This window comes from Mesocricetus auratus, unplaced genomic scaffold (genome assembly GCF_017639785.1).
Source record: "Mesocricetus auratus isolate SY011 unplaced genomic scaffold, BCM_Maur_2.0 Super-Scaffold_100011, whole genome shotgun sequence".
Classification (NCBI taxonomy): domain Eukaryota; kingdom Metazoa; phylum Chordata; class Mammalia; order Rodentia; family Cricetidae; genus Mesocricetus; species Mesocricetus auratus.
The window spans coordinates 80,217,044-80,225,861 of NW_024429195.1; the positions used below are offsets into that span (position 1 = coordinate 80,217,044).

General features: G+C 42.4%; 1 long non-coding RNA gene across 1 annotated transcript in view; it reads right to left on the reverse strand.

The window, feature by feature from the left end:
- LOC121143323 overlaps nt 1-6,249 on the reverse strand; it is a 50,322-nt gene extending 44,073 nt beyond the window's left edge. The window contains exon 1 of the long non-coding RNA XR_005880545.1: nt 6,080-6,249. This is a non-coding gene — a long non-coding RNA (uncharacterized LOC121143323). The remainder of the gene's footprint in view (nt 1-6,079) is intronic.
- Between the last annotated feature and the right edge of the window lie 2,569 nt (nt 6,250-8,818).

Here is an 8,818-nt window from a genome sequence, read left to right on the forward strand (position 1 = left end):
TTTTGTGTTCAATATTGCTGCCACATGGTTCCTAGACCATGCTAAGCACCTTCTCTGCTGGAGCTTCTATAATAGCTCTTTGCTTTTCTCAATGACTCTTATCCCGGGTACAAATATCATAAATGCAAAAGGGGCACTGAAATGGCAGCCATCTTAATCTGTGTGTGTGTGTGTGTGTGTGTGTGCGCACGCACGCGAGTGCATGCGCGCGCCTGGGCGTGCACTCATGTGGAGGTCAGAGGACAAGCTGTAGAAATTCATTCCCTACTTTCACTATAGGGGATCTAAGAAAGGTCATCAGGCTTGGGGACAAGCATGTCTATTTTTTGAGGCATCTCTTCAGATTCCCCCATCTATCTATTATCTTAACCTGCTCTAATGTTCTTCCTGTCCCTTTTCACTATATGCAATTATATAAACACACAAGTATATGTTTTATTTATTTGTCTATTATCATCTTCCCTTCCAGAAAGCAAGTGGTTTTCTGCCCTATTCACTAAAAGACTCTCCATAAATACATGCTGAATGAATTATGAATGAGCAAATTAATGAGAAGATTGTAAGCACAAGAAATAAAATTTAGAGGCATAAGCAAACAATGAGATAAAAGTAAGGATCATTATGAAAGAAATACTTTCTAATCTTGGCGATTGGTTGGATCCCCTAAGAAGTCAAGGTCGATGGGAAGGAGAAAGGGAAAACCATGATTTTGAGTCTTAGAAGCTGGGAGAGTGATATCCTTAAGAAACTGACACTTAAAAATTAGAAACAAGTGCTAAAAAGGAAATTTTGAAGTTACTAGAGAAATAGCGATATTGAGGCCTGGGTTTTGATTTCAGGTAGAAGGAGAGAGATGAGCAAAAGGTAAAATATTCAGTCTTGCTTCCCCTTACTGGGGACAGAGAAAGGATGAGGTTTTTCCTCCTCTTCTTAGCATGTGATGCTGGGACAGAAGAGTGCACTCGGCTGCTGGTGAGTAGACCGGACGTCCAGTGAAAACCAGGAGAACACAATGAAAGGAACTCAGAAATTGGAAGTGATGGAGATAACTTGCTGTCTCTGTGTTAGCCATTATCAGAAATTGCTCATTTGGGACTCCAGAATTGATTACATAAAGCACAAAGTAGAACAATGGAGTGTTCAAAAGCTCACTCATTCATTTCCCAAATTGTAGGCAGAAGGAGGTTGCTAGAGCTCATGAATCACCCAGGTCTCCTGCTGTGTAGATTTCTGACTCTGTGTCAGTGGAAAAGTAGGTGATAGCATGAATGATAGAAAGAATTAGGCAATTGGGTGGATAGAATTAGGCTATGAGATCAATAATGGCAATAATAACTACATTAATTTCAGAATTCTATGTTTCCACTTACTTAGTTCCCTCCCAACATGTATATTCATCTGTATTCATACAGAAAGAGAAAGAAAAGCTGGGTGGTGGTGGTGCACACCTTTAATCCAAGTACTCGAGAGACAGAGGCAGGTGGATCTCTGTGAGTTTGAGGCCAGCCTAGTCAACAGAACTAGTTACAACATAGTCAAGGCTACATACACAGAGAAACCCTGTCACTGAAAAAAAGCAGGGAGGGGGAGAAAGAGAGACTTGGAGAAGCAAAGCCTTGCCTTTGATTTCACAACCCCTAAGCCAACCCACAACTGCAGTGAGATGTTTCATGACTGTGTTGTGCAGCAAATCCATTGTCCTCTGTTGGTGACTATATTCTAACAAACCATTCCAAGATTTTTGTTTGTCCCTTTCAGCGATTTTCTACAAACTCTTTCCAAGAGCGTTGAATTTTTTTCCTGGAATTTTTTTCAGGAAAACATGCTATAATTACCCAATTCTGAAGCCAACATCACCTGCATCTGTGCATAGCATCTGAGTTTCACCAAGTGTGTCTCTTGAATTCAAATCCCACAAGTTAATCATTAAACTTCCCACCACCTGACCCTATGGGCATGGTGGTTTGTATTGCTCAATAATTGAACTTCGTGGACAGAGCTTTCTTTAAACAGCTTTGAAGCAGTCCTCATCTCTCCAGTAACTCAGTGGTTCTTTGGGGGAGAAATTGTCACCCCATGGCTGCTACCAAGTATTATGAAACCAAGGTAATTTCATTTCATTTTGAAGTGGCATCTATATGGTATATCATATAAGATAATGAAATGTAACTGATTGAGGACTCTTCAATTTAATGCCCTCATTTATAAACAAGGGACCAGCAACTTGCAGACTCTAAGGAATAAGTTTGAATTCACTTGGGAGTAGAAAAGCTGCCCTCCAGCTCTCTTACTTCCTCTCTGGATTTTTCATGGGAGAGTGCTTGACTAAATGTCATTTGTGGACACCCTAATGTTTTAAGGAAAATCTGATTCTCACAAATGCTGGACTCAGAGAATCATGCCTCTGCCCATGAAGGTCAGGAGTCCTTGCCAAGCTTTCTGTGCAAATTCAATGCCCTCTACTATAACAAAATGGATTTTGCCTTTCTCCTATATCCTAAGTCATGACAGGAAGGGCAACTGAGAAATCTTTGTAACATTCATCTAATGTTTATGCTATTTCTTTTGCTTGTATCAGTGGTTTTCATTAGGCAAATGCTTCCTTTGCTTTCTCTACAGTAGTGTTTAATCTTCTCCTTATTTTTTAACTGCTCTCTCACACGTTACACAGTGACAGCAGTTTCCCCTCCATCCACGCCTCCCAGCCTCTCTTACTCCGCACCTACCTGTCTCTTTGTTACAGTTGTGTCTTCTATACTTTGGTCTTCCATTTAATTTCTTCTCATCTTAATCCACCTCATTAGCTCACTGCAGGAATTTGATCATTCCCTTTTATGAACCTGTGTCACACTGCTTCTCATTATGTGCACACACATTTGGGGCTGGTGATGAGTATAAGTAAAGGAAGGCATTCTCTCTGTCTTCCAGAAAGAAGACGATTCTGAGCTCCTTTCCTCTATACCAGATGTGACTCTAGACCAGAGCCCGATTCTGAGATTTGCAGATGAACAGTGCTGCCTCTGCAGGCTAATAAAAGCCACAGCATCACTCATTGAAGCTTAACTCTTTCCAGGAACACATTGGACACAGGCACTAATTCCTGTTGGGACAGTAGGGGTCAGAAGTTGAGATCTGACACCAAATTGTCTGGCTTTGGTATCGGGACTCTTCACTCCCAAACTATTCTACACTGAAACAAAGTGCAACCTGAAAACCCCTTGGAAGATCACATGGGATTCTTGGGACTCGGTCCCAGCAAGAAGTTGCTATTGTTTGCATCTGAAAATGATACTCCCACAATTCACTGCTGCTTATTCATCGTGTGCACCTCAGGTGGAAATGGGTAGTCCTGATTTTCCAAGAGCAACTCAGGTCCAGTAGCAGCTGTGATAGAAGCGAGTAGTAAAAACATTCTCTTTTGAGAATTCTCTGTTTAGATCCATACCCCATTTTTAAACATTGGATTATTTGGTGGTTTTTAGGTCTAGTTTCATGAGTTCTTTGTATATTTTGGAGATGAATCCTCTGTCAGATGTGGGGTTAGTGAAGATCTTTTCCCATTCTGTAGGAAGCCATTTTGTCTTGTTGACCGTATACTTTGCTTTACAGAAGCTTCTCAGTTTCAGGAGGTACTATTTATTAATTGTTGCTCTCAGTGTCTGTGCTACTGGTGTTCTGTTTAGGAAGTGGTCAATCTCAAATGGCTGAAAGACACTCAAGGAAATGCTTAACATCCATAAGTCATCAGGAAAATGCAAATCAAGACAACTCAGAGATTCCATCTGACACGGATCAGAATGACCAAGATCAAAACCACCAATGACAGCTTATGCTAGAGAGGATGTAGAGAATGGGGAACACTCTTCCATTGCTTGTACAGTTGCTGTGGAAATCAATATGGTGATTTCTCAGAAAATTACAGATCAACCTACCTCAAGAGCCTGCAATACCACTTTTGGGCATATACCCAAAGGAGGCACATTCACACAAGGACATTTGCTCAGCCATGTTCATAGCAACATTATTCGTAATAGTCAGATCTTGGAAACAAACCAGATGTCCCTCAACTGAAGAATGGATAAAGAAAATGTGGTGCATTTACACAGTGGTAAGAATCAATAGACAGAACTAGAAAAAACCATCGTGAGTAAGATAACCCAGACCAAGAATGACAAATATAGTATGTACTTATTCATAAGTGGGTACCAGGCATAAAGCAAAAGATACTCAACCTACAATCCACAACTAGAGAGACGATAGAACCCTCTTTTAGAAATAGATGGAAGCAGATGCAAAAATCCACAGTTAGCTATTGGGCCAAGTTCCTGGAGTACAATGGAAATGAGGGAGGAGTGATAATATGAACAAAGGAGTCAAAACCCACAGAATATGATAGCTTGAGTTTTGTTCCAACCTTGCAGTGAGGGATTCTTGGATAGACTTGCATAGTCTTCTCATAAAAAATGATAATTGTAATCCAGGTGTTTTAATGAATACTCACAATTCCTCAGTCTTAACTACTGAGCAGGAAGACACAGGATCATCAGTTTGAAGTCAACTTGAGCAAACAGTAAGAACCCATCTAAAACAAAATCCTCACAGAGAGAAAAAACATAGCATGGCAGATTGAGTCTTAGAAAATCAAACCACACTGTACCAGTCTCTGTCATAAATAGCCCTTTAATGTTTGGTAGTATGCCCCAATCCTTGTAAAAAATTTGTGTGTGTGTGTGTGTGTGTGTGTGTGTGTGTGTGTGTGAGAGAGAGAGAGAGAGAGAGAGAGAGAGAGAGAGAGAGAGAGAGAGAGAGAGAGAGAGAATGCCCAGGCAGTCAGATACCTTAGATCATCTGGAGCAGGAGTTACTGAAGATGGTGGGCTATTCAACTTGGAAACTGGAAACCAAAACTTATCCTCTGCAAGAGCTTTAGATGTTCTTAACCATTGAGCTATCTCTCCAGCCCCCAGATCTCATGAATCAGAATACCTCCCCCAGAAAGAAAGGAACCGGATGCTCTCTACATTCTAAAATACATTAAGACAATTAGGCAACGCTCAATCTAAATGTACTTGAACCCAAGGGAAAAGCATTTTCTAATTACAATACCTTTCCTGAACCCAGGCTTCAAGGAGCCTGAAAGAAAGACAGGGGCTCACAAGAAACTAAAACTATTTGAAATATTTTGAAGATAAAGTGCATGACAGCAAAAACAAAACAAACAAACAAACAAAAAAAAAAACGGTTCCAGAAAGTGAAAAGAACCGTCAGTTAAAACATAAAGCTGCCAGAGCGAGCCTCTCTATGACTTGCTCAGAAAGGCTGAAGACACAATTCTCTTCTATAAGTAATCAGATAATAAGACTCCGTTAAAAAGCACAGAATAGTTAGATTCAGCAGCATAATTTAATTGTACAGGTTATTAAAGAGCAGTTGGCCCCTCCTTCCCTAGCTTTTGTGTATTAAACTTGGGCTAATCAAATTGAGGATTCCAAGGGTACTGTGCTAGTCAGCCCCATCCTTTTAATTTGTTTAATGGCCGTGTGTGTGTGTGTGTGTGTGTGTGTGTGTGTGTGTGTGTGTGTGTGTGTGTGTGTGTTGTGTGTGTGTGTTGATGGGCTGTGTATTGCTTAGCCCCACAGCGACACGTAAATAAAGAATGGGCAGAGACTTCTGCCGAAGAGAATAAAGCGTGCCTCCTTTCTAGAGCTGCATTTGATGATTGAGTAATTCATGGGATGCGGACGGCAAGCAATGGTGCTTATTATTTCCACTGAGCGGTCTGCAGACATAGGAAAAGAGAGGAGGCAAAGAAAGAAAGGAAGGAAGGAAGGAAGAAAAGGAGTCTGAATTTACACTCGCTGCTTCAAAAGCCCTTTTGTACTCCGCCAACTTCTCCTGGCTGAAGATGCAGTATTTGCCCAAAAGTCGCCTGCAAGAAAGCGCACAACACAACAAAAGTAGAAAACAGCCCACCAAAGGGCTCCTAGGCTGCCCACCCCAGTCTTCTTTAATAATTTTCCCTTTGCATAAAGGATGCAGTTCTAGAAAGTGGCACGCACTTGGAGTCTTACAATGCCCACCTCGTTAGCGAAGCTTCACGTTCAGTGCGGCTGTTTGGGTCAATTGTCTTTTCACCTGGCTCCAGCCATCAAGTCAACATGAATGAAGAAAAGGAGTTACTTAGCATGTAGAGTCCGTCCTAGCGCAGGCCCCTCTGAGCGATGGTCTGAGCGGAGTGAGAATGGCCGTCTTGTTTGGGTTGCTGTTAGCCGCTCTCGCACATTCAGATGTCTGTCCATTCAGCCGGAGAGGCCACGTGTCCCGGACCTAAAAGGGGGCCCTGCTTCACAGAAACTTGGTTCAACTTGCCCTTTCATATGTAGGGTTTTCCATGGATGCTGTGTTTATTCTTTGCAGTGCAGGGAGCTTACTCAAATAAGAGTGCTTTTCCGTATCTGCGGTTCACACGGGTGCTGTAACCCCAGCGTAGGTTTGCTGGATGAGGGAGGAAAGGCACGTGGGAGAAGGGAGAAATGAATAAAGTGTGATCAGTGATTCCTTCCATCACAGGCTTCACAGACACCTGCTGAAACGCCACGAGCCCACTGGGATGGCTTGTTGAATGTTTGGGTTTCTGTGATGCCAACTGGCTGACTTTTCCAAAGAACTGCCTGGATGTTTGGGCATCTTTCAGGACCAATTCTGGTTCATCTGAATTATTTAGAAATAATTACCCATTGGTGAATTATCAAGGCCATGTTTTCTTTATAGCTCCTTCCTGGACACCTGCTTTTTTGTGCATTTTAATACTAATTAGTAGCCTCAACCTTGGGAAGAGCATCTCAAGTTTAGTGTAGTAAATGGTTTCTTGAACATTTGTCATGTGCCAAGGGCTCCGGTAGCTTCTGGGGATAGATAGATAAAAAGAAGCAATTGCTACCACCCACAATTTGAGGATTTAATGTGAGACACACAAGGGTTCAGAGAAACACCATGAGAAGAATGTTTGGATACTATGCAGGAGGACGGTTGAACATCATTAGTGCTCTCAGGGATGACTCTTTAAGATGATCAAGGGAGGCTGAGTTTCAAAGAATGTAAATGAATAAACCAGGTAATGTGGAGTAAGAGTTTCAGAAAGAGAGAACCAGTGGGTGAAGGTCAAAGTCACATGACATAGTAAGATTAGCTCAGTAAAGCAGGAGCATAAAGGGAGAGAAAGAAAGCATGAAACAGACAAGCTGCACTGGCCGCTACACTTGAGAGAGCTTGGTCACTGTCTTGAAGGATTGAAACTTCCTCTCACTGGCAGCAGGGAAGCCCTGATGACTAAAGCAGGGGTGGGAGATAGTCAGCTCTTCGTGGAGACAGATTCGAAGGGTGGCCGTGGGAAGGTGGCCAGCAGACAACTGCAACCATTCAAAGAAAGAAAGGAACTGACAAGACGTTTGGGGGTCGATTTGCAACACTTTTGAACAACTTCTGGCAGTAGGTGGCAGCACTGTGGAGAAGCAGAGCCTCAGGGAAAGATGAATGGGAGTGGGTTGGGGTCTGTGGGTATCCCAAGGCTTTGATTTACATGAAGCTTTCCTGTGTAGGCAGCATCTCTGCCAGGAAGGTAAAAATGAATCTTTGGTGATGCCCTGGAGGAAACATTCTTTTTTTTTTATTATGAAGCTGTTGGCCATTTGCTTGGTTTCTTATCGGCTAGCTCTGATTTGTTATTAACCCATAATTATTAATATATATTTTATAAGAACTTATCTTTTTGAGGATGCACTCCTGAGTGCCCGTGGCTCCTAGGAGATCACATGGCAAGACCTCTCCTCACTATAATTCCCAGAATCCTCCTAGACTCTTGGTCCCACCTGTCTTGTTTTCCTATTGGCCAACAGTGCTTTATTCAAACCAATCAAACACATATTTACAGAACGACATCTCCCAACATCTTGGAGGAAACATTCTAAATACTATATTTCATATCTCTGCAAAGAACTTCATCACATAAATATGTTTATAGTGTTAGAGAAATGTCATGATAAAGTAGTGGGGGGCAAGTAGTTGACACATTAAAAATTTAAAGTCCAAAGCAGCTCCTTGGAATGTTGGTAGTCGTCTAAAGTGGAAAAGGAGTAGCTTGAACTATGGGTTTATTGCTGGATGGTAAAAGTATAAGGGAAGCAGACTTTATCAGCTGAAGTGGAGCTTGACACAGGATTGGAATTGGAGGAAAGTCACTTGAAATAGTTTAACACAGATCTCTTTTGTTGGAATCAACCAGCTTGTTTATTAAAATGCAGACCCCAGCCCAGTCACCTCCCATGATACTGTTTGAGAATTTCACATGAGTAGAACCCATGTCTGCATTTAAAATAAATCGATGCACTTCTGCCCACACTCAGGCAGAGGAGAGAGATGAGCTCTGGGTCCCCATCTTAGACACAAATTCCTCCCACTCCCCCTCTCTCGGATCCCCTGACCTGGAGACAGCAGCCAGGCCAACTCGCCCCCTGACGACCAAGCTACCAGGAGCCTTCAGAGAGAGCAGGTCCACTCCTGCCCACACTCAGGCAGAGGACAGAGAGTAGAGAGCAAAGGGCAGAGAATATTGGATTTGTTTGCACTCACCGAAAGGGAACCCTGGTTGCCTACCCACCAGGAGAGGAAGAGGCTCTTACTACATCCACTGGAAGAAGTGATGGGAAATAGGCAATATAAGAACACACTCAGCAACTGAAAAACAAATATGACACCACCAGAGTCTAGAGATTCTATACCAGCAAAACCTAAACACCCCAGTAAAGATGAAGCAGAAGGCA